The following is a 25583-nucleotide window of genomic DNA, read 5'->3' as shown; positions in this document are numbered from 1 at the left end:
ACATCATGAAAACTTCCAAATACCTAAAAATAGGAGAGACAATCCTAAACCTGAGAAAGACACTTATTAAAAATAATCTATAGCTAATATCATTTTGGGGGGAAGGGGTGGTGTAACAGGGGATTGAACCCAGGGGCACTCAACCACTGAGTCACATCCCCAGCCCTATTTTGTATTTTTAATTTAGGGACAAAGTCTTCCTGAGTTGTTTAGTACCCTGTTTTTGCAGAGGCTGGCTTTGAACTCTCAATCCTCCTGACTCAGCTTCCTGAGCCGCTGGGATTATATGCTTGCGCCACCACGCATGGCGCTAATGTCATAATTAATGGTCAAAGACTGGACGGCTTTCTCCTAATGTTACAGGAAGAATCCAAGGAAATCCACTCCCATCATTTCTATTCAACAATATACTCATAGTTCTAGCTAACACAGCAAGGTAATTAAAACACATACTGGAAAAGAAGAAATAAAGCTGTCTATTTGCTAACGATATGGTTATCTATACAAAAATATCCTGAAGAATCTATGAAAATTCTACTAGAAATAATAAATAAGTTAAGCAAAGTCAAAGGATTCAAGGTTAGGTTAATATTTTTAAAAAAAAACCAGTAGTATTTGTATATACTAAGAACAAACAATTGGAGTTTTAAATTATCTTCTTGTTTCTCCTCCTCTTTCTTCTCCTTCTTCTGGAAAGAAAGGGGGAGGGAGAAGGTAGGAAGGGAGGGAGGCAGGAAGGATCTAAAGGAAATAAGGCTAATCGCTGTGGTTGATACCAGAGTGTTTAAAATTTGCTCCATGTGCTTTTCTTTATACTTGAAGTGTTTTATACCTCAAAATGGTACTTTGTTCTTGTGAACAAGAAAATACATTAAAGTGTAAAAAACGTAATTCCCTTATCCAAAGAAAATTAGTCTTAATATTTAGCTGTATATGCTCCCAGGCTGTGCCATACTTTCAATCATTGTGTATCATACACACAATATATGTAGGTTTTTTTTTTTTTAAAGAGGCCAGCAATTTTCAAAACTGTGAGGGGAATCATATTCAGATCTGCATTTTCTCTTTTTGGGACGGCTTGTCTTCCTTGTATTTTGTCGCTGCTCCACAGTCTATTTGTCAGCAGATTGCATGGACCGTCCTTCGCCTTGTTCTGTCCACCTCAATCCTCAATGGCTACCTCAATCCATCTCAGAGCTACAACTAAATGGAGGCCGTTGCCCGGCATTCCCAAACCAAGTCTCCCTGTAATCTGTTATTCACCCAGATCATTTTCCTGCGGTGTGAAATGAGGTCTCCAACCGTACCTTCCGGCTTTCTGACACCCCTAATAAAAAACTACAATCCCGTCGGGCTCTGCTCCGGTCCCAACCTGCCCTCTTGGTCCCTGCGCCTGCGCGATCTGCGCGTCGACTACAATTCCCAGGAAGCATCGTGCAGCGGCCCGCGCTGCCCTGCTGGGGGAGTCGGAAAACTTTAAGGAGGAAAGAGTTTGAGGGCAGCTTGGGAAGGTATTGGGAATAATTTTTATTGTTCTAAAGGAAAAAAGCATCATGCCGCAGCAGGGAGACATCTGTCTGGTTGTGTGGTGTGCACAGACCTTGCTCTTCTGAACTGGGAGGAAGGTCCTTGCATTGCACTTTCCGGCAAGCCCGGGTCGCTGCTTGCACTTGTTGTCAGGAAATGTCGTCCTTGGGTTTGTCAGAACTCCCCCAGAGTGGGACAGGCTGACAATCTTGTTTGTTTTTTTTTTTTATGTTGTCACTTTATTATTATAGCCTCACAAAGATTTTAATGGGAAGTTAGAAGGCAACATGAGTAGGCTGCCAAAATTTTTTACCTTGGAAACCCATGCATTTTGTGTGTGTGTGTGTGTGTGTGTGTGTGTGTATGTGTGTGTTTGTACTGGGGATTGAAAGTAGGGACACTGTAACACTGAGCTACATCCCTTTTAATGTTCTTTTAATGTATAGTTTTTCTTTTTTTTTTTTTTTTTAACAGGGTCTCTGTAAGTTACTGAGGCTGTCCTGAAATTTGTGAGCCTCTTGTTTCAGCCTCCCTAGTCTTTGGGATTATAGGCATGCGCCACCCTGCTGGGTCATGCACACTTCCTTTAACAAATTGTGCCCAGGTAGTTTTGTATTTTGTTACAATTGGGCCAGTACCCTCATTTTTCTGACATTTTAAAAAGATTATTGTTAATGTGTTCTGAAAACAGAGCCGTGGGGAGAAACTTAAGGAGAAATAAAGAGTCTCCTTAATACTGCTTGACTAACCACATGTAATTCCACATGTAATTCACAATCCCCACCTAGCTTCCTCAAAAGCAAAACGTTTGCATTCAGGAATGAGGGGGTTATCAGATTGAAATGAGTCACGAAGTGAATGGTGGCTGGGAGATGAGCAGTTAGAGGAGACCACAGATTACTAAAGAATGTATTATTGTTGAATGGAAAGGTGGGATGTGGGCTTGAGACCCCATTCAGCCATTGTGATCTTTAACTTTGTGATCTCATCCACTTTAATTTACCTCATCTGTGAAATAAAAATATTACCTGTCTTTTCCACTTGACAGCTTTTGTGAAGGTAATTCAAAGATATGTGGGCATAGTTCCTCAACTCCACAATCACCAAAAGTGAGTTGGTAGTAATAATAATGAGGCAAGTGTAATGAAGGCCAATGTTATTAGAAATGCCAGTAAAAAGAAAAGTTGACTCAGCAAAAGGGAGGTGCTAAGCAACTCAGGGAGACCCTGTCTCTAAATAAAATACAAAATAGGGCTGGGGACGTGGCTTAGTGGCTGAGTGTCCATGAGTTCAATCCCTGATACACCACCCCCACCTCCACCACCAAAAAAAAAAAAAAAGAAGAAGAAGAGTTGAAATGGTAACTTGGGGGGTAAGAATTGTGAGTAAAGTAAGTGAATCTGGGAAGGGCCAGAGGGTCTGGGAGCAGACAGATGGGTTTGGCAGCAGTACCTCTCATTGGTATCGAAACTTTAGGATGGTAGGAACCACATCTGTCTTGGTCACAGTTGTTTGGCAGTGTCTAGAACAGCATTTTGCACATGGTGCTTTTGCATTTATATTTTCTGCCCAGAACACTCTTACTATATGTCAGGGTTCCCCAGAGAAATAAAACCAGGAGGGGTGTGTGTGTGTGTGTGTGTGTGTGTGTGTGTGTGTGTGTGTTTTCAAGTACATATGTGCATACATTAATGTATATACATGTGTGTATGCGTGGATATGCATATATATACACCATATATGTATAAGTATATGCATATACTAGCTGGTTATGTGTAGAGTCTAGGCTTGCATATACATGCATATATTAGTATACCTGTATATGCACATGAAAGACACACACACACACACACACAGATGAGAGATTAGGAATTTATTTGAAGAATTTGACATACAGTTGTGGGGACTGGCAAATCCAAAATCTCTAGGTTAGGCAGATAGACTGGAAACTTTAAGGTAGAAGTTGATGTTAGAATCTTGAGGCAGAATTTATTCTTCATTTAAGAAGCCCTAATTTTGTTTTTAAGCCTTTTAACTGAGTAGATGAGGCTTGTCCACATTATTGAGGGTAATCTTTTACTTAGAGTCAAGGTATGTGGACATGGCTCCTGTAGTCACATGTTAACCACATCTCCAAAACACCTTCACAGTAATACCTAGATTGGTATTTGATTCAATAATCCGGAAATATAGTCTAGTCAAGTTGACACATAAAACTATCACATTCCTACAAAAACTTTGTTCCAGTGTTGTCGTTATAACATTTAAAACTGCAATCCTACACGTATACCCGTACATTCCCTATCCTCTCCCATCGTAATTCACAGGTTTGCCCTGTACAGTGTCAGGGCATACTCTCTGTAGTTCAAGGTCTTTTTATTTTGTTTCAAAACAGAATGAAAATCTTTTTAACATTTATAGCCCCCCCAAAAAAACAGATTAATTGACATAAAATTCTTGAGTTTGCCCAAGCTCCCATTTTAAGCACTGGGTTAGTTGATGCTAAGTCAAAGCCTCCATTTATTTGCTTATGAATACACAAGAGAAAAAGTATAATCTCTGCTGCTGATGTTCTGCTTATCAGGATTCTCTTGTTATTCTGATGTTGTTGCTTTGGACGAGAGAGATGTTACTGTGATCCAACTTTACCATAATTATTATCACATACAGATTTTTTTAAAAGATCCAAAGAAATAAATACTCTCATTCAACTCCAAATATGTCTTGTTGCTTAAATGTCAATATAATTTCTAATATTCAAATGGAAATTTTAATATTTGTTCCCCCTAATAACAGATATTTTTTTCTGATATTTTTTCCACATGTCCATCAGAAAAGTACTAATCCTGAAAAAGGTATTTGGTCATCCCATGACATCATGCCTGACTTTAACTTATTGTGAGAGGCATTTGTAGTCGTGAAAAGAAGTAATATCCTGTAGAAGAAAGATGGAGGCTGGATGTTTGAGGTTTCTTATGGTCTGTTTTCTGTAGTGTCTGCCTGTAGCTAGTTATAACCTTTCCTGTTTATTTAAGGTGTGGGCAGATTGTGAAATAATAGACAGTTGGCTGCAGCATCTGAGTTATGTTTTTGCTTCTTGATTTCTGCTTTGCTCTGTTGTTTTGAGAAATAAATGGAAAGGAGAGTCATAGTCTAAGAATGATAAATTCTTTTAACCGTTCTTTCTTGACTCTGGGCTATTTCTGTACATATAAAGGATTATGGAATTTGGAGTAATATTCTTTTATTGTTATTATTTTTTTCTGTAGTGCTGGGGATTAGACCCTGGTCCTTGTGCATATGAGGCACACACTATATCAACTGAGCTATATCCTCAGCCTGGATAACATTCTTTTTGAGTATCATCCAGTTCAGAATGGCTGTGTACACATACTAATATGTAACAATAAATCCCACCCTTATGTACAACTATAATATGCCAATAAAAAATATAGGAAAAAAATCAATTGACTATTAATGTGTAGGTTTACTTCTGGACTCCTTATTCTTTTTTTAAAAATATTTATTTAATTTTTAGTAGTAGTTGCATACAGTACCTTTATTTATATGGTGCTAAGGATCGAACCCAGGGCCTCGCACATGCTAGACGAGCACTCCATCTCTGAGCCGCAACCACAGCCCCTGGACTCCTTATTCTATTTATTTGATGTATAGATTTAAAAAAAAAATAGAACTGGGGATGTGGCTCAGTGGTTGAGTACCCCTGAGTTCAATCCCCAGTATCACCCCCCAAAAATACTAAGATAAAAAGAAGATAAAGAAACAACTCCTTGAAAGAATCTTTGTTTCTACTTCCTCCTTTCCTACTCTTTCTCAAATCTACTGTACCCTCCTGTCAACACTGCTGAAACTGTTCTTCAGTGACCTCCAACGCAGTTCTTAGTCCTCATTTTACTCACTCTCTCAGTTTGTGACACAATCGCTCCTTCGTGAAACCTTCTCTTCCTTTCTCATGTAAAATACTGCACAAAGTTTTATCCTTATGCTAGGACCACACAGTCCTGATGATTTGGAGTTTTGTAGAATGTGTGAGAAACGGAGAAGTATGAGTCCTCCAACTTTTCTCTTCTTTTTCAAGGTTGTTTTGGCTACTCAGAGACCCTTGAAATTCCATATGAATTTTAGAGTCACATCGTCAATTTCTGCAAAACAACCAACTGGTATGACACATCTAGAAGTAACAGTGGCTATTGTGTGGAGAATATGTTACAGAGAAACCAGGTAAGAGGCTACTTTACCGTCCAGGAGAAAGATAAAGATGGCTTCGAATGGGGTATCCACCTTAGGGTTGTCAAGAAGTGTTTGCCTTTTAAAGCTACAGCTCCCTAAGTTTGCAGATAGCCTGTATATGGGCTGTGAACAAAAGGGAAAAACTAAGGTTGATTATAAGGTTGACCCAAGCAACTGAGTGAATGTTATTATCACTAAGATGGAAAACCCTAACCGTGCGCAGTGATGCATGCCTGTACTCCCACAATCTTGAGAGGCAGAGGTAGGAGGACTGCGAGTTCAAAGCCAGCCTCAGCAACAGCAGGGTGCTAAGTAACTCAGTGAGACCCTGTCTCTAAATAAAATACAAAATAGGGCTGGGGATGTGGCTCAGTGGTTGAGTGCCCCTGAGTTCAATCCCCAGTACCAAAAAAAAAAAAGAGAGATAGTGAACCCTGAGCAAAGAAATCAAGTTAGAAGGAAAAGTCAAAAAATGGGGGGCAGGGGCATGCTACATTTGAGATGCCTATGAAAAATTCATATGGAAATAAGGATATATAATTTTCTACTCTACACCCACGCATATTCATACCTCCACATATATGGAAACAATCATAGTTGAAGATCTAAGTGAATGAATAGATGACATGCAGTATCCTGAGATTAGATGAAATGAATAAAAGAGGGAGTGTGATTAGAGGAAAGATCCAAAGATTGATCATGGGATATTATACCTTTTAGAGGTTGGAAAGCAGATGAGGATAGAACAAAAGAGGTACAGACAGCAGAAAGCCAGGAGACTTTGTGCAGCACCTTGGATGAGAAAGGAAGACAAGGTTTCACGAAAGAGTGATTGTGTCACAAACTGAGAGAGTGAGTAAAATGAGGACTAAGAACTGCGTTGGAGGTCACTGAAGAACAGTTTCAGCAGTGTCGAGGACAAGAGGGTAGAGTAGATTTGAGAAAGAGTAGGAAAGGAGGAAGTAGAAACAAAGACTCTTTCAAGGAGTTTTTTCTTTATCTTCTTTTTATCTTAGTATTTTTGGGGGGTGATACTGGGGATTGAACTCAGGGGTACTTGACCACTGAGCTATATCCCCACCCCTAATTTGTTCTTTATTTTATTTTATTTTTTTTTTGTGGTGCTGATTGAACCCAGGGCCTTGTGCATGCCAGGCAAGCACTCTACCAACTGAGCTATATCCCCCCATTTTGTATTTTATTTTGAGATGGGATCTCACTGAGTTGCTTAGCACTTTGCTGTTGCTGAGACTGGCTTTGCCTTGTGATCCTTCTGCCTCAGCCACCTGAGCCACTGGGATTACAGGCATGTACCGCCCCACCTGGCTATCTGAGTATGTTTTATTAATGGAAAATTTCATGCACAAAAATAGCAAGATAGAGACTTCTATTTCCAACCAAAATGAAGTAACAGGGGCCATATTTACTTTCCTACATGAAATAACTAGAAAAAGACAAAATATATGGAAGAGTGATTTGAAATACCAGATATAGGCAAAAAAAGTGATCTCTGAGAGGCAAGAAATAAATGAGTGAGCTGTGAGCCATGTGACTGCTGCAGCTTATTGATTTGAGACAATTTTTAGGCCTCAGCAAAAAGACTGGTGGACTCTTGAGTTAAGGGTATGGAACAGACACTGAGCATCTAGGGAGACCAAGGTAGCTAGAGGTCATGGGACAGGTTACTGGAGGGGGGAAGGCTACACGGAGAATTTTTGCACAAATTTTCCCTTATTATATTTAAAAATTTTTTTGTAGTTATAGATGGACAGAATTCCTTAATTTTATTTGTTTATTTTTATGTGGTGCTGAGGATCAAACCCAGTGCCTCACGCACGCTAGGTAAGTGCCCTGCCGTGAGCCACAGCCTCAGCCCTTCCCTTGATTATTTAGCTGAGTACCTATTACTATAAACCCCATTAAAAGGATTAGAAGGAATAATGCCTGGGGTGATCACACAGCACTGGGAATGGCACCTTTTCCTTCCAGATAAATTCAACGGCATTTAGTATAAAATTCGCAGGGTTTTCTCTCAATAATGAGACTAAATGGGCATAGACAGAACACAGCCATGCCCGCCTATTTTAAACACAAGATTCGAAAGATCATTGCTAAGTAACTTACTTTAGTCAGCTTTGTGTCACTGACCAAAATACTTGGCAAAAACTTGGAGGAGGGAGAATTTATTTGGGACTCACAGTTTGAGAAGTCTCATCCATAGACTGCCAATTCCATTCCTCAGGGCCTGAAGCTAGGTGACACATCATGGCTGAAGAGCAGGGTGGAGAAATACAGCTTACCACATGGTGACCTGGAAGCAGAAGGGGAGAGTAGAAGGGGCTGCAGGGAAGAGCAACCCTTCTAAGGCATGCCACCAGTGACCCCTCCTCTGGCCGTGCCCTACCGGCCTATAATTACTAACCAGTAAGTCCATCAGAGTAGGATGGACTGATTAAGTTCAATCATTTCACCTCTGAATATTCCAGCATTAACACAAGGAGCTTTGTGGAGGACATCTCATCCAAACCAAAACAGCAACTTAAAAACATCCCAGGATGAAGTTCAAGACTATAGGAATACGAACATACCCAGTACCCTTCAAGGTAAAATTAGTAATGTCTGGCATGTAACAAACTTACCAAGCAGGAAAAGAAACAAGAAAATACAACTATAAGAGATCAATCCATCAATCAAAACTAGCCTATAATTAACACATACATTAGAATTAGAAGATAAAGACTAGAAAAAAATTATTATAACAGTATTAGCTATCTTCAAAAAGATAAATGGAGATACAGAAAATATAAAAACAAATCATAGAGATGAAAACTATAATATCAAAGATTAAAATGTAATGAGTGGGATTAATAGCAGATCAAATATCACAGATCACAGTCCAAGAAAAGACTAGTGAACTTGAAGATATAACAGAAACTAAAACAAGACACATAAAGAAAAGAGAATAACAATTGAAAAATGAACACAGCACCAGTGAACTGTGGAACAACTTCCAGTGGCCACATACAGGTGAAACTGAAAGAAGGGTTTGGGCAGGAAAAAACATTTAAAGAAACAATAATAACCAAAATGTTTTCCAAGCTTACTAAAAATTATAAACTCATAGATTCAAAAAGTTCAACAGTTTCAAGCACAAGGAATGTGAAAACCACACAAAGCACAATATGGTCAAATAGTTCAAAGCCAATGACAAAGTGATAAAGATAAAATATTAAAAGCAGGTTAAGTAGTTGCTAACTACTATTCTATGCAGAACTAGTGAATTTAAAATTCATGACCATGCATATTCATGAATCAGTATTGTTAAGATATCAGTTAACTATTGATTCACAGATTTAATGTAACCCCAATTACAATCTCAGCATGTTTTAAAAAAAATATAAACCAAGGGCTGAGCTCAGTGGTAGAGTGCTTGCTTAGCATACATAGGCCTCGAATTTGATCCCTACCACACCTAGATAACTGACTAAATAAATTAATATTATTGCTGGGGATGGTGGCTCTCCTACAGTCCCTAGTTGGGGAGGCTGAGGCAGGATGGTTGCTTGAGCACAGAATTTGAGACCGGATTGGCAACACAGTGAGAACCATCTCAAAATACATACGTTAAAAAAGTTGAAAAGCCAAATCTAAAATTCAGTTGGAAACAAAAGTACCTAGAATAGCCCAAATAATTTTTTAAATAAAGAACAAAATTAGATAGTTAACACTGCCCACTTTCAAGGTTTATTAGGAAAGTAAAATTATCAGAACAGAGTGAAACTGTCCTAGAGATAGACAAATAAATCAATGGAATGCAATAGAGAGACCAGAAGTATGTCCACACATATTGACGATTGATTTTTTTAACTTTAGATTTATTTAATTTTTTTTAGTTGTAAATAGACACAAAATCTTTATTTTATTTATTTATTTTTATGTGGTGCTGAGGATTGAACCTAGTGCTTCACACATTCTAAGAAAGTTTTCTACCATTGGGCTACAAACCCAGCTCCGACAACTGATTTTTGATATAGATGCAGAAAATTTTGTAAAAGGATAGTGTTTTCAACCAGTGATACTGGAATAATTAGATATTGATATGCAAAAAAAAAGAGCTTCAATCTATGGACAATATGTAAAAATTAATTGAAATGGATCGCAGGCTTAAATATAAAAACAAAAATTTCTAGTATACAATACAAGAGAAAATACAACATGGGGTCGGGTGAAAATTTCTTACATACAACATCAAAACTAGTATGCATTAAAACATTTGATAAATTGGACTTACCAAAATTAAAAGCTTTGGGCTGGGGATGTGGCTCAAGCGGTAGCGCTCGCCTGGCATGCGTGTGGCCTGGATTTGAGCCTCAGCACCACATACAAACAAAGATGATGTGTCCGCCAAAAACTAAAAACTAAATAAATAAATAAATAAATAAATAAAAATAAAAAACCTTTGCTTTTTAAGAAAGGAACTGTTTCTTCTCCTTAAAAGACACTGTTAAGAGAATAAAAAGACTAGAAGAAAATATTTGAAAATCATTTCTGATAAAAGATTTACATCCAGAATGTTTTTAAAAACCTTTTAAAACTCAACAATCATGGATGGCATTTTCAGGTAAATGGATGAAATTAGAGAAGATAATGCTAAATGAAGTTAGCCAATCCCAAAAAATCAAATTCCGAATGGTTTCTTTGATATAAGGAGGCTGATTCATAGTGGGATAGGGAGTGGGAGCATGGGAGGAATAGACGAACTCTAGATAGGGCGGAAGGGTTGGAGGGGAAGGGAGGGAGCAGGGGGTTATTAATGATGGTGGAATGTGATGATCACTATTATCAAAATACAGGTAGGAAGACACAAATTGGTGTGAATATACTATGTATACAACCAGAGATATGAAAAATTGTGCTCTATATGTGTAATAAGAGTTGTAATGCATTCTGCTGTCATATATAAATTAAAAAAAGAAAATAGTTCAGTAAAAGTTTTAAACAGAAGCTTTATTAAAGAAAGTTTGCAAAAGAAAAGTAAGCACATGAAAAGATGCTCAAGTTCATTAGTAATTAAATGTAAATTAAAACCATAATGAGAAACATACCTATTGGAATGGTAAAAATAAAAAAATCTAACTATATATCAAGTGTTGATTAGGATGTGGAGGATCTAGAACTTATACACAAGAACAGCAATATAAAATTATACATATACCCTGAAATACACTGTTTTTAGTTTTTTAAAAATTTAAATGAATACTTGCCATATCATTAGTCATATCATTCCAGGTATTTATCCACAATAAATGAAAGCATATGTCTACTTAAAGACCTACCAAAGCTTTATTTTTAAGAGTCCTAAACTGGAAATAACCCACATGCCCATCAACAGAGGAATGGATAAACAAACTGTTGTATAAGTAATACTCAGCAATAAAGAAAAATGAACCGTTTCTGCATGCTGCGGCAACATAGATGACTCTCACAATTTTTTTCTGTGTGAAAGAAACAAAAGAGAGAGTACATATTGAATTATTTCATTCATAAGATTTCTATAAAATGATCCAGGCACCATTACTTGCATCTATAGTTTCAGCTACTTGGGAGGCTGAGGCAGGAGGATCACTTGAACCTAGGAGTTTGAGGCCATCCTGGGCGACATAGTGAGACCCCATCTCAACAAATATTAGAAAATGGAAATGCAAAGGGGAGGGAGGGGGAAGGAGGAGGTGAGGTGGTAGGAATAATGGTGGAATGAGTTGGACATCATTACCTTAAGCACATGTATGAAGATATGAATGGTGTGAAAATACTTTGTGTATAATCAGTGACTTGAAAAATTGTGCTCTATATGTGTAATATGAAATGAATTGCATTCTGCCATCATGTATAACAAATTAGAATAAATACATAATTTAATAAAAAAAAGAAATGTAAATGCATAAGCTGGGCATGGTGGCACAAGTCTATAATCCCAGTGATTGGGAGGTTGAGGCAAGCCACTCAAAGCCAGCTTCAGCAACAGCAAGGTACTAAGCAACTCGGTGAGATCCTGTCTCTAAATAAAATATAAAAAAAGGAAGGGGATGTGGCTCGGTGGTCAAGTGTCCCTGAGTTCAATCCTCACATACCTAAAAAAAAAAAAAAAAAAAAAAAAGAAAATGTAAATGCATAGATGGTGACACATCAAATTCGTGGTTGACAGGGGTGGTAGAATAGGAGGGAAGAGTTTCAATGGGGTACTAGGCATCTTTTGAGAGTCATAGATATATTCATTATCTTGAATATGTGATGGTTTCACTGGTATGTTGTGTTCATACTTATTAAATTCCACATATCAAATATATACAGCTTATTATATGTCAATTATAGTTCACTAATCTTTTTAAAATTTAAAACGTAGCAAGATAAATATGTAATAGTCCCATCACCCAGCTTCAATTATTTTCAGCATTCCGCTCTTCTCTTTCATAGATTTTGCTATCAAGGGGAGCAGGGAAATGGGCTGTGCTTAGAAAAATCTGACATCACACAAGAATTTTAAATTTTTACTAAGGTGGGACCTGCTACAGTGTGCTTATATGTAGATGAGGGGAGAGGACAAACTGACACAAGAGTAAGAGGAAATGACTAAGAGTCCTTGAGTGGCAGGAGAGCCTGGCTGGTGTTATGTGTGCAAGGGAGGGATGAGCGCAGGAGAAGAGAATAGCTCATTTATAACAGAAGGGAGACAAAGACATGAATAGGTTCACTTAATAGGTCACACTGACTCTTTGTTACTGATGATGATAATATCAGTAATTGAAATGAGAATAGTTAATAGGCCTTTGTATTCATTAATAAGATGAGTCACACAAATTTAGCAGTGCTTGAGTTTCTTGGATGAAGTTTTCAACAAAGTCATCAATAAGTATGTATAGGTACAGATTTCTCTGTATTTTCAGCTAAGAAAAGACAATGGCCCTAATCCCAACTCTCATTTGGTCTGAATTGGAGTAATCAATTATGCCAGATATTGGAAATTCCTGTCTATATATTCAGTGTAAAAATTAAATTGCTATTCAATGTTTTTTCAGTGTTGTGATATTTCACAAGTAACTACTTTTGTTTCCTGTTTCCTGACACCTTGTTAATACCACCATCATCACTTTCACCACCACTATCTACACAACAAAGGTAACAACAGTTACCATTTTTTAAGTGTTGCTAGGCGTCACTATCTCCATCTTCATAACAGACCTGTAAGGTAGATGGTAAGATTAGCCCCTGTTGACAGTTGTGGAAAATTAGGCATCAGAGTTAGGCTATTATGCCAATGTCACACCTCAGAAGTATGAGAGCTAGAATGAAAATCCAAGTCTGCGTGACTCTAAAGTTCTTGCTCTGAAGAATTATTAGGCTCTACCATTGCCCCTTATAAATGAGAAGTTTTACTGGCAAGAATAGATATATTCATATTTCTCTCCAATTCTAATTTATTGTAAAGATCACATTTTGACAATGATAAAAGAACTCAGAAGAATGAAAATAATTCATAGTTCTGACATCCTGTTACAACAACTGTTTTCATTTTTCTCCATTTCCTTTTGATCCTTATCCATATGTACATATTTTGCATAGCTGTAGATGCGATTTTATATTCTGTTTTTATGCTTAATGTTATACCATTTTCCTTGTTGCTATTTCATCTTTAATGGATGTATTATTCCATATAGAAAGGAATGTTATAATATTAAATGGAATATTAAAAGATTAAAATATTGCATTTTGTTAATGTGTGATGATTAGTTAATCAATAACCTACAATGGACAAAATTTGTTTCCAGTCTTTTAGTTTCATGATCTAAGCTGAAACAAACTGTTTGATTTTCCCCTATCTTTTGTCAGTTTTTTCTTAGAATATATTCCCAGGAGTAGACCAAATAATAATTTGAACATATTTATAGATTTAATACTTTAAAAAGGATAAAATTAGAAAATTAGGACAGTTTATATCATATATATATATATTTGTAGATAGACACAATACCTTTATTTTACTTGTTTATTTTTATGTGGTGCGGGGGGTTGAACCCAGTGCCTCACGCATGCTGGGCAAGCGCTCTATCACTGAGCCACAGCCCCATCCCAATAACTTGTATCTTAGATCAAGGTAGATAAATTTTATAACTACCAAGAACAGATTAACTATATGAATTATTGTTTAGGAAGACCACAATTGAAGAAAAATTGGGTATGACTGCTAATGGCTACAAGGCTGATTTTTAGGGTGTTGAAATATTCTGGAATTACATAGTGATTGGCTGTACAACTTAATGTACTAAAAACAATTATATGTATATATTGGAAGGTGGATTTTTGGGGATGTGAATTATATCTCAGTAAAGCCATTATAAAAATTTAGACAAAATTTCTGATATTCCTATTAACAATTGCTGTAGGGGAGTTCTAGATTCGTTTTTATATTTGGATTCAGTGTATCCTAGTGGCTAATTACATTAGATTGCTAGGGTTTGAGCTGCAGTGTTGCTGTTTATCTGCTGTGGGGCCCTTTGCAAGTGCTAAAGGTTGCATTCTCTAGAAGCTGACACTGAGACAGAGTTTGAGGTGCAGAATGCTTGTTGAGGACCAGTGGGCAAAAGCAGGACAGGGCAGAGGAAGGGGTAGAAGTGAGGTGTGAGCCTGACAAAACCTGGACCAACCCAGAGCTCTGATGAGATTGGGTGTGTTCAGGTTGGTACGGCTGTAGACCAACCTGGAGCTCTGGACTGTCAAAACTCCTACATTGAACTGAAATGGTCAGGCCTTTACATGGGCCCAACTTAGTGCTGTATAAAAAAACTGCTGTGTGCTGGCTTGGGAAGGGACGGCATTACTTTAAGTGAGGGGCTCTCTGCTGCTGGGGCTGACTGCACTGGTCCACTCTCCAAGCTGGGCACCAAGGCCTGCCTTGGCCAGTGGTTTGGGTAGCATATCTGTGTCTATCATAGCAAGTTGCTTTGACCTATTTTGCCTTAATTCTCTCACCTGTGAAACTGAGATAATAGTAGTACTTCTTTGGGTTATTACAGAAATTAAATGTGATTATGACTATACATGTAAAATATTTAGAACATTGCTTGTCATATGATAAATGTTTATAAATGTTTAAGAGATGTTATTATTATTTTCTTATTACTCTACTAAATAATATAGTCAGCTTTTCCCAGACTATGCTAAAGAATTACAATGCAACATGTATACTGAGAAAGATTTGAAAACTTTTTAAAAAAGAGACTTCAAGTTGTGTACAATGGTGACTAAGAAGTAATTCCAGTGACTAAGAAGGCTGAGATAGGAGGATCTCGAATTCAAAGCCAGCCTCAGCAATGGTGGGGCGCTAAACAATTCAGTGAGACCCTGTCTCTAAATAAAATACTAAATAGGGCTGAGGATGTGCTCAGTGGTTGAATACCCCTGAAATCAATCCTGGTAACAACAACAAAAACCAAAAAACAACAACCTAGGCTTCATTTTTTAGAGCAGTTTTAGGTTCACAGCAAAAATGAGCCAAAATGCCTGGCATAGTTGCACACACCTATAATCCCAGCAGCTGAGGCAGGAGGATTGCAAGTTCAAAGCCAGCCTCAGCAACTTAGCAAGGCCCTAAGCAATTTAGTGAGATCCTGTCTCAAAATAAAAATATAAAAATGGCTGAGGATGTGGCTCAGTGGTTAACTGCCCCTGGGTTCAATCCCTGGTACAAAAACAAACAAACAAACAAACAAACAAACAAAAAATCCAGAAAGCCAAAAATACAGAGGATTACCTTATTCTTCCTCCCCATGGACATGCACATCTTCCCCTTCTAATCTGGGTACATTTAAGACAAGGAGGAATGGCATCTATTGGAGGTGGCTTATGTATACTTTGAGGCCAGAATAGGTAGAACCTAAAAGGAATCATTTGAATAATGTGAAATCTTCCCTGCCCCCAGTTTCCCCATTATCTGTCTATTTATGACTGATATTTCTATCTCATTCAATCATTTGTGGTTATTAACACCTCCGCACAGTGAACATGGGTTTATTGGATCCTTCCTGCTATGACAATTAACTGAGAACAGAATCTCATGTTGAGGAAATTAGTTTTGATAAATAGATTTGGGTTATAGTTTTAGAATGGTGGGTGGGAGCTCCCCAGTGCAGGAATTTGGGGGCAGTGGGCCTGCATGCTGTCAGCAGCAGAGCCTGCACACTTGTGGGGAAGGCAGCCTGAGCTTGTGATGCCTTGCTTCAGAGCTGTGTGGGAGGATCAAGAGAAGGAGGCAAATGCTCCAAAAGGGAGGGTGAAAGATAACAAGCAGCCTTTGCTTAGTCATAGCTTTGCCTAGGGATGACTCTAAGTATGGTTCTACAGAAGGGAAGCCAGCCTAGATATTTTACTTTTAAATTTTTGGTTCAATTTCAGTTTTTATCAAAATTGTATGGGAGAAAATTTCTAAGTTTTGAAACAGTTTTATTTTTCATAAAAATTATCATACACTGAAATGGACTTTTGGGAGAGGATAAACAATCTGCATTTTAACACATGTGTAAGTTCCCTCTCTTACACGTGTGTTAAAAGCCAGAATACAGAACAATTCTACCACCACAAAAAACACCTCTCACAACCACTGCTCTATATTCCATTATTACAGTTTGAGACAGCTCTGCTTTTAATAGTCTTCTGTTTTATCTTCACAGAATTTGTAAAGATTATGGGCTTTGGAGTTGGAAGGAAATGCTTCCTCCTCCACTGCTATGTGTGTGATCTGGGGAGATTAACTTAATGCATGTGGGAAGAAAAGGTAACACACTCATAGGGTCTCCTCCCCTGCCCACTGAGGATAAGTCTGTCTCTGTCATCTTGACAACCAGGCCTTCCTCAACAGATCAAAGGCAAGTTAAGCAGCGGTCTAGACTAGTGTGATTTACAATGAAAGGACAGAAAGTTACTTGAAAAAAGAAAATAGCAGGTTTGGCAGGTGAAATGAAAACAAGGCAAAAAACAAAAGAGTGATCATAGGCTGAGTAACCTGCCTAAGGTCATATGGATAGTGTATATGTGTGTGTGTGGGGGGGAAGCCAGGCTTCTAACCCAGGTGGCCCTACTCCTGACTTTGTGTTTCTACCTACTTCATTTTGCAATACAGTTGTAACACACGGAAACAAGGAGTTCATGTTGTCTTCTGTATTTTACAATGCACTGAATTATTCTGACATTTAATTTTCTTTACAAAAAATAGACGTTTTGAAATATCTCTTAAATTTTTAAATTTAAATATATAAATATACGTTTCTCATTATAAAATGTCCTCTTGATGATTTAGGGCTCATATTACAGAGAAGTCTAGTTTCTACCACTCACTCCTACCTGGTTCTTTAGTCCTTCCCTTAGGTGACTATTTTGTTTACTTATTTTGTAGTTTTTCCTTCTATTTAAAAACATACATGAGTTGTATTTCTTACTTAATGCACATTATTGGACTGGGAATACAGCTCAGTTGGTAGAGTGCTTGCCTTGCATGCACAAGGCCCTGGGTTCAATCCTCAGTACCACACCAAAAAAAAAAAAAAAAAAAGCACACTATTTTCTGGAGATCGATTGCTCCATTACAATGTATGGAAATATTTATCATCAAGAGCATGGTTTTGAGGAGAAAGAGATGGAATGCAGAAATTGTTATAATGTCTTTTTTTGTCTACATGGAATTAAATTAGAATTCAATAAGAGAACTTATATCTAGAAAGAACTTCAAAATTTTGAATATCAATCAACACACATCTAAATAATCCATGGATAAGACAAAATCACAAAGAAAATTAGAAAATGTGATTTGAATGAAATTGACCACACAATATATCAAATCTGTGAGACACAGCTAAAGTAGAGTTTTCAGGAACATTTATAATGTGAAACACTGAACACATTAAACACTAAACACTTTCTGGAAGAACAGAAAGTTCTCAAATTATTAACCTAAATTTCACATTAAGATACCTGAAAAAAACATGAACAAATTAAAACTAAAGTTAGCAGAAGGTAGGAGATAATAAAAGAACTAGAAAACAGGGGAAAAGAGAGAAAATGAATAAGACAGAAGACTGGGTCTTTAAAAAGATTAATAAAATTGATAAACCTCAATCCACAGTTTTGAAGAAAAACAACAACAAAGACACAAATGACCAATATTAGGAATAAAAGGGAGATACCATTAAAGATCCTACAGGTATAATAAGGATTATTATGGCCAGTTTTATACCAATAAGTTTGATAATTAAGATAAAAGAAACACATTTCTTGAAAGACATGAACTACTAACGCATATTGAAAAAGAAACAGATAGCTTAAACAACTTTCTATTAAGGAGATTGGGTTAATGGAATTGAATTTGTAGTAAAAAACAAAATAAAAACCTTTCTACAAAGAAGCTGACCCAGATAAATTCAATGGTGAATTTTACCAAACATAAAGGAAAAATAATATCATTATTCAAAAACTCTCCCCCCAAATGGGTCAGCATTACTCTGATATGAAACAAAACAAAAACATTATAAAAAAGAAACAACCCTACAGATTAATATTGTCACTAGTACAGATGCAAAGATGTTAACAAAGTATTAGGAAATTTAATTCAGCAGTACTTAAAAGGATTAATATATCATGACTAAATGAGGTTTATCTGAGAAAGGGTAAAACTCTCTAGATGTTTGAAAATCAATCAGTGTACTTCATCCTCCTAACAGATGATAAAAGATAAATTATATGATTATCTCAATAGATGCAGAAAAAGCATCTTATAAAATTTAACATCAATTCTTTTTATTTATTTTTTTTGTATTGGGGATTGAACTCAAGGGTACTTGACCAGTAAGCCACATCCCCAGCCCTATTTTGTATTTTATTTAGAGACAGGATCTCACTGAGTTGCTTAGTGCCTTGCAGTTGCTGAGGCTGGCTTTGAACTTGTGATTCTCCTGCCTCAGCCTCCCCCATCACTGGGATTACAGGCTTGTGCCACTGCACTTGACTCTTAACATCAATTCTTGATAAAACCAAAAAGTTCTAAGGAGATGAGGAATATGATATGATAAAGGCTGTCAATGAGCAACACATAATATGAAAGACACACATAATATGAAAGACTCAAAGTTTACCATTATGACCGAGGAGGAGAAATGTATATATATCATTACCACTTCCATTCCAGATTGCATTCAAGGTTCTACCCAGTACAGAAAGGACAGACAATTACACAAATGCATATAGATTTGAAAAGAAGTAGTACTGTCTCTACTCATAGATTACATGGCCATTTGCATAGAAAATTCCAAATAATCGGGGCTGAGGTTGTGATTCAGTGGTAGAGCGCTTGCCTAGCATGTGTGAGGCACTGGATTCAATTCTCAGCACCACATATAAATAAATGAATAAAATAAAGGTCCATACATCTAAAAATTCCAAATAATCTACAACTAAAGCTACTATAACTAGTCAGTGAGTTTATCAAGATTATAGGTTTCAAGATCAATATAAACAATTGGATGTTGAAATTAAAAATCATTTGCAATGTCATCAAAAATGAAATACTTAGGGATAAATAAATAAATAAATAAATAAATTGGTGCTAGGGATTGAACTCAGGGGTACTCAACCACTGAGCCCACATCCCCAGTCCTATTTTTATTTAGAGACAGGGTCTGAGTTGCTTAGTGCCTTACTTTTGCTGAGGCTGGCTTTGAACTTGTGATTCTCCTTTCTTAGCCTCCAAGCCGTTGGGATTACAGGTGTGTGTCACTGTGCCTGGCTAGGAATAAATTTAAGAACAACAACAATAACAACCCCAAGATCTATATATATATAAAACTATTTAACAGCTGAAATTATAGAAAACTTAAATCATGTTCATAGATTGGAAACCTCAACATTATTGTTGAGATGCCATCTCTCCAAAATGATCACTATATTCAATACAATTTCACTTAAAATTTTAGCAAGTTTTCTGTTAAAAGTAGCAAGTTGACTTTATCATTAATATCAAAAACAAAGAATGTAATATAGCCAAAAATGTTTTTGAATGTGAAGAATAAAATTAGAGAATTTATGATACTTGGTTCAAGACATTTTAAATTGGCATAAAAACAAAATAGATATATCCATGGAACAGAATAAAGAAACCTGAAATCCACCCAAGTATATGGTCATTTGATTTTGGTAAAGAATACTCTTGTCTTTTCTTTAATTTTTTGGTACAGGGATTGAACCACAGGGTGCTTAACCACTTAGCCACATCTGAGCCCTGTTTTATTAGAGACAGGGTCTCTCTGAATTGCTTAGGGCCTCGATAAGTTGCTTAGACTGGGTTTGAACCTGTGATCCTCCTGCCTCAGACTCCTGAGTTGCTGGGATTATAGGCAGGCACCACTGTGCCCTACTAAAAATAGTCTTAGTGGTGTTCAAGAAACTGAACATCTCTAGGTAAAGGAAAGAGCCTTGGCCTTTACTTTGCCCCATATGCAAGTTATCTTGAAATATCATAAAATTTAATATAAGAGGGAGGTCCACAAAAGACCCAGAAAAAAAAATGCAGCAGGAAAATTTTAAGACCATGGCTTAGGCAAAGAAAAAGCAGGAAACAGAAAAGAAAAAAAAAATCAATTAATTATACTAATCATAAGTTATAACTTTTGCTCTTTAAGAGATACTGCTAATAAAATGGAAAGCCAAACAGTATATTTGGAGAAAATATTTGCAAAGCACATCTGATAAAAGGACTGGTATGTAGAATATAGAACTTTCTACTGAGAGTGGCAGATAGACATCTAGAGCTCAAAGTGAAAGGCTATCACCTATACTGATCTAACTTTTAAAACAAAGAAACCTTCTAAAAATATTCACAACATAGAACATAATTTGTATTTTCAATTCAGGATCATGTTGAATATATATCTCTGGGTTAATTTTATTGGGTTCATATCCAAGTCAACTCTAGTCAGCCCTCTGTATTCACAGATTCCACATCTGCAAATTTTACCAACTGTGGATGGAAAAATATTCTGTAGGAAAATATGTTACACTTGTTGTTGATGTAGTTATTAGGCCTGTGATGGTGGTGTCTGTACTGAACGTGTAGACTTTTTTTTTTCCTTGTCATATTCCCTGAATAAAACTGTGTAACAATGATTTCCTAGCACTTGTGTTGCATTGTATATTTTAAGTAATCTAGAGATGATTTAAAGTACAGGGGAGGATTACATAGGTTATATAAAATAACATGAAGCACTATGTTATTTTATATAAGGAACTTGAGCATTCTGGGATTTTGGCATCTGGGGAGAAGGGTCCTGGAAACAATCCCCTGAGGATGTCTAGGAACAACTATGTCTTAATGCCTACAACATGGAAGGCACTCAACAGATGGTTGCTGAACAAATATGTTGAATACTTCTTCTTACCAAGGTATTGGAGACTTCTAGAGTCCTTGAACTCAGCAGGATATGGACAGGTTTAGGATGCAAACTCTGAGAAATGGCTACATGACTGGAGACCCCTTTGGAACTCACAGTGTTTGGTGGAAGGATGGGAAGAACTGATGTTACTTGTGACTTTTTTCAGTGACTTTGCATCAAACTGCTGGCCTCTTCTCTTCCAAAAAACTTCTCTTATTAAACCTAGCTACAATCCTCTCTGATGCAGACATTGCATATTTTTATTGCACTGGAAATTGGAACCATCTAGGAAAGACCTACAACTTTTCTGAAAATTGAATTTTTGAGTTTCCTGTTGTGATTCTGGCAACAGGGCCTGGCAGTGTCACAGGGAGAATAAGCTTGAACGTCCTTGCTTTTATGGCAGGTAGCCATTTTAGCTCACTGTTCCCAGCTGAGTTCAGCCTGGGCACTGAAGTATTATGCTCCTAATCATGCAGGAACCTGTGCATTCAATTAAAATGTGGTGTGACTTCCTGAAAACCACCAGTTAGGATGATTACATTCCCTTAACTCAATTGGGCAGGATGGCACATGTCCTAAAACTTGCTGTTGTCTCTTATTAGCAGTTATTTCTCACCACCCAAAGTCCAAGAAAACAATCCTCCCTCTGTGGTCATTATTTCTTCGGAGGACCCCTGATTCTCACCGTGTGTGTCCTCAGCATCCTGTGCACGATGCAGGTTGGGCTTGCATGTCATGATTATTGAGCAAATTTGAAAATAAGTGGGTTTGTAGGAGTCAGAGTGAGAGGAGTAGCTTGTGTAGTGAGAGGAGTGGGAAGTTAACGGACTGTAGGAGGGATGAGTCATAGTTGCTTTGAGCTTCAGAAACAGCTCAGCCTGGCCGGCTGTGGGGCCTGGCTTTGCCTTTTTAGCAAGTGAATCTATCTGTATTCTTCTCCAAGAGCTAGGGCAGGAATGAGTTGGGAGGCCCTCAATAGGAGATTCCACATTTAGAAGCTGCACCTTAGTATCTTGGTTTTGCCCATGGACAGTTTGTTTTGGACTGATCATCAGGATGAACCCATGGAAGTGACCCGAAGAAGGGACTGCCAACACGACAGAGGCTGAAATATACCAAATCTCACCATCTTTGGAGAGGATCTGGAAGGATCTGATAATATTGCATTTTCAAAATTAGGATATTCTTAATGCTTTTTCATTTTTCTCAATTCAGACAAAAGTTCACATGTAATAAACTTATTCACCACACCCTTAAATGTGTTAAGAGGGAAGAGTTTATGTTAAAAAAAAAAAAGCTAAAAAAAAAAAAGAGGCATATATAACGGGTTAGGTTCCTGAACTCACTGGAAATGTAGAAGAAGAGGTGAGTAGTTACAGGTGAGTATTTGCAGGCTGGATCAACCATTCAGTATGTCAGGGACACCTTTAGGCAAGAGTTGTCCAGAGGGTCTCCTGGATCTCAGAGCCCCCTGAAGGACTCTGTGACCTATAGTCTTGGTGAGGCTATCAGGTTAGGAATAGTTGAAAAAAAATGTTGCCTTTCTCCTTTCTATCCCCCACCCCTTTCCTTTATGCTCTCAGTGTACTTCACAAAGATCTCAGATTGTCACTCTCCTTGTGGTGGAAAGATTTGATTGTAAAATGCTCTTAGCTTTTGGACAAGCATGGTAAGATGGGAATTCTCTTCAGATGACTTAGAGTTACATGAGTTAAGACAGTTGCTCTTGGGGTTCTGGTGTTCAGCTCTGAGAAACTGCTGGCTTCAGCAACATGGTGTCTGTTAAGTTGCTCAGACAAAAGAAAGATAGATGGCTACTATCTACCACTTAATAGGAAACTCTAGCAAAGTTGGCTTATTACAGACACAACTTGTTACCTGTGGAAATGACAGTAAAACCAGTCCCAGGTTCTCTGAGCAAGGATCTCGGGTTTGGGAAGAGGGTAGTGGTGCTGTGTGGTGAGGGGATGGTGCAGGGGGTGGGGGGGTGGGGGGTGTCAGCTGCAGCATCTCTGTGCACCAGATCCTTTTGTGTAAACTTATATCATTTATCTCAAAGGTGACCTCAGTCAAGGACATCTTGGTTCTGTGAAAAATAAATATTTTTCTGAAAGTTGCCATTTGAGTCCCCTATGAGGGGAGAAAAATTAAATGGATGTATGTGACCACCAAACAGCATGAACGAGACCTTGCCATGTTGTTTCTGTCCTGACAGAAACAACTGCAAAATAGGAGGACTCGAGTACATAGTGGGAGACAATGACAGCCATGTGCAATATTTCTTTTCCTACTTCTGTAGAATCTTTACCCACATGTACCCCTAAAACAACTAGATAACTATTCTTTGTCAGTTAGTGTTATAGGTATTTGGTGCAAGTATCTGGAATGTGACTAACTCTGCTGTGGCCAATTCCAAATAAATTGAAAAGAAGAAAAACTGATGACCTAGCAGTATACCAGGTCTGACTAAAGGCAGTTCTAGAAGCCTGGGTAGAAGACAAAGGACACAGAATCCAACAGAAGCCCTCTGGGACCTTTCTCATCTCATGAAGTGGCCCATCTGGCTCTCAGGGGATGTACACTTTCTTCTCCTGCTGTCTCTGGGTATGAGTTGTGCTACAACCTCACAGCCAAATGTTTTTAGAATTAAAAGGGACAGCTAAACTCAGACTGATGGAGTTTTGTAAAGAAAATCCTCTTTAATGCTACAATTTTATGAATATTATGAGATTCATGAATCTATTATCTCAATGGATATTTGCTGCCAACGAGTATGGATACTACTTGTGAGTTAGGCATGCACTTCTAGACGTGGAGTGTGAGATAACAACACTGAAAAAGCCACAGTCTCTCCTGTCCTTTTGCCCGGAGGAAGGAGAACTTTGCACTCCTCTGGAATGCAGGTGTTTCCTTATTCAGAAGGAGGCCTGAAGGCTGCTTGAGCAGAGAGCTGCTCTGTCAACTCAAGAACAGTTTTTTTTTTTAATATTTATTTTTTTGTAGTTGGACACAATAAGTTTATTTATTTATTTATTTATATGTGGTGCTGAGGATCGAACCCAGGGCCTTGAATGTACCAGGTGAGCGCTCTACCGCCGAGCCATAACCCTAGCCCTCAAGAACAGCTTTTTAAAGAGCAACTCTGCTAACTTTCTGTCCCTTTCTTCTCACATTTAAATCTGACTCTTTAGGTCTGAAGCTTAATTGGAGAAATATTTTAAATTCCATTGATAGGTGGCCCTTCACTGATTCTTGGAAGTGGAAAATATTTTCCTTTTGGTCTGAAGCAGCTCCAGGGACAATGCACAACATTCAACTTTTTGAACGAAGTGATCAAACAGCTGCAGTTTATTACAGAAGCTGCAGAACATGTTATATTTAAAATGAAATCCTTACACCTTACAACAGCTGCAAAAGCATCCACTAAGTGAGGGGAAATGGCTCTCAGGAAGAGGGCCTCTGAAATGTCACACACCAGGACAAGGCCTCCTGCTGGAAGGAAGGGTGAAATTTGCCTGCATTCCACAATCACTCCATGTAAAATCTCTAATTAAATTTATTTATTTGGGTTTCCAGATTTTCTTCTTCAAGCAAGCACAACGGGGTTTGTTCTCTCTCTGCCTGCTCTCGCTTTTGAAAATGCCCATCACCTGATGAACTGCAACTATGAATGAAGATGCTTATTAAATAAAGTAATATATATTTAGAATATTCATCCCTGCTGAACTTTTGTACATTAGCATAGAAATGGCTGAAAGGATAAAAGGCATAATTCTATATAGAGCATTAGTCCTAGAGCATAGAACAACCAAATTAATTATATGCCCAAGGCACACGAAGGTACATTTCTCTTACCCAGCAAAAAACAACACTCTGATCCCTAAGAATGCTATAGCTGACATTTCTCTTGACTTAATTAGATGCAAGAAAGGAACAAAAGCCACATTTAAATGAATGGAAGTGAATGCCTAATTATTTTTGTTGCAAATTATCTGCATGTTTCCAATACACTGGTATAGCTAGACAAGCCTTTTATAGGCTTGTTCTTATCCTAAGAATATAGGTGATAAAAGTGACTGCTGTTATTTTTCAGATGAGGAAACAGGCTCCAAGAGGTCACATGACTGAGAACTGGCAGCAGACCTCTGCACCAAAAAGGCTTTAAGTTTTGCTGCTTTCCAAATCGAATTGGTAGTTGGTCAGTGCAGCTAATTCTTGAGTATGGCAGGAAAAGGTAACAGAAAGATTTATAAAGAAGAAAAATCAATGAAAAAGGATTGAAAGGGAGTAAGAATCACTAGAGAGGCCATGTGCTCTATGTGCCTCAGGATG

General features: G+C 37.6%; 1 protein-coding gene and 1 long non-coding RNA gene across 3 annotated transcripts in view; one reads left to right on the top strand and one right to left on the bottom strand.

Moving 5' to 3' along the window:
- Primpol (primase and DNA directed polymerase) overlaps positions 1 to 25583 on the bottom strand; it is a 162274-nt gene that overhangs the window by 121001 nt on the left and 15690 nt on the right. The window contains exon 2 of one of the 2 annotated variants that reach the window (XM_040294325.2): positions 7977 to 8089. The gene's annotated coding sequence lies outside the window, so the exon portion shown is untranslated. Of the gene's footprint in view, positions 1 to 7976; positions 8102 to 25583 lie in introns of those variants that run through there. The other variant, XM_078031038.1, reaches the window with a different exon arrangement.
- Positions 1377 to 24960, top strand: LOC110598550 (uncharacterized). Its single transcript, XR_002484407.3, has 3 exons — positions 1377 to 1511; positions 5627 to 5769; positions 24828 to 24960. It is a non-coding gene; the product is annotated as an uncharacterized LOC110598550 (long non-coding RNA).

This window comes from Ictidomys tridecemlineatus, chromosome 14 (assembly GCF_052094955.1).
Source record: "Ictidomys tridecemlineatus isolate mIctTri1 chromosome 14, mIctTri1.hap1, whole genome shotgun sequence".
In the NCBI taxonomy this organism is placed as follows: Eukaryota; Metazoa; Chordata; class Mammalia; order Rodentia; family Sciuridae; genus Ictidomys; species Ictidomys tridecemlineatus.
This window is presented reverse-complemented; position numbering and strand designations above follow the sequence as displayed.